We start from the raw sequence: 1,413 nt of genomic DNA, 5'->3' as shown, positions 1-1,413 counted from the left end.
AAACCCACCAGCCACTCCTCGGAAGGAAGATGGGGCAATCTACTTCCATAGTGATACTGCCTCAGAAACCCAAGGAGGGGTCACTGTGAGTCGGGTCTGACTCAATGACACATAACAACAACAACAACTTATATATGTGTGTGGGAGCTCTGGTAGCGTAGTGCTTAAGGCACTTGTCTGCTAACCATCAGCTGGCGGTTCAATCCATTCCTTGGAAGGAAGTTTATGCAATCTACTTCCGTAGTGCTATTGCCTCAGAAACTCAAAGAGGGGTCACTATGAGTCAGGTCCCACTCGATGGCACATAACAACAACAACAACAACATGTGTGTGTGTGTGTGTGTGTTATGGTTACCTAGTACCACTCTGAAAAGAATATACCACAAATGGGATGGCCTTAACAAACAAGAGTTTATTCTCTTACAGTTTGGAGGCTTTAAGCCCTAATTAAAAATGCCAGGCTCTAGGGACTATGTGAAAGCCCCTCAAACTTGGGCTTCAGCTCTGCCTCTTGCTCCCAGCCCACTGAAGCTAGAGGCATCTCTTCACTCAAGCAGCTACTGGCTGCTGAGGCTAACAGGCCCAAGGTTGACAAAAAAAATGCCACAGTCCTTATGTTACCAAACCACATGGCAGGCCATTAATTCAAGTCCATTATAAGTCCCAAGGTTAGCAGAGAATGGCATGCTGATGAACAATGACACAGCTATATGCAGGGTTCAAGTGTGCCATAAGCTAGAGATCATTCCCAAAGCAGTTTCTTATATACAGGAAGAAGACCACATACCCAAAGACAGCCACTCAGCTGCTCACAGTAGATTCCACCATGGAGTTGATTACAGTCATCATGGAGAATACTACATCCTGCTGACCAGCCATTCAACCAGGCCTAGCCAAGTTGACACACAAACTTAACCACCACAGTGTGTTATACCAAATATTATTAGTGGTTACCTGGGGTAGGATGGAGAGGTAAAGGGGAAGATTTTATTGGTGGGCCTTTGAGTTTATGCTGATGGTGGTGGAATACTTTGGAAAAGGGATCAATAATTGTGGCACAACATGAAAATATCATCAATTTCCCTGAGCTGTAAATCAGATAGTTGTTATGTTGCTGAATGTCTTGTTGTGCATGGTTTCACTACAAGAAAAGGAAAACAAAACAAAACAAAAAAAATAAACAAGACCAGGAGCTGACTCTGGTACAGACCATCATTTGCTAAATCCAAGTACAAGTTGAAGCTGAAGAAAATTAAAACAAGTCCATGGGAGCCAAACATACAACACTGATTATAACAACCCTGAATTTAAAGACCATTTGAAGAATGAATTTGATGTTTTGAACACAGGTGATTGAATACCAGACAACTTCTGGGATGGCATCAAGAACATCATACATGAAGAAAGCAAATG

This window comes from Orycteropus afer, unplaced genomic scaffold (assembly GCF_000298275.1).
Source record: "Orycteropus afer afer isolate SDZICR_OR568_19922 unplaced genomic scaffold, OryAfe1.0 scaffold00004, whole genome shotgun sequence".
NCBI lineage: Eukaryota > Metazoa > Chordata > Mammalia > Tubulidentata > Orycteropodidae > Orycteropus > Orycteropus afer.
Note: the sequence above shows the minus strand (reverse complement) of the source record.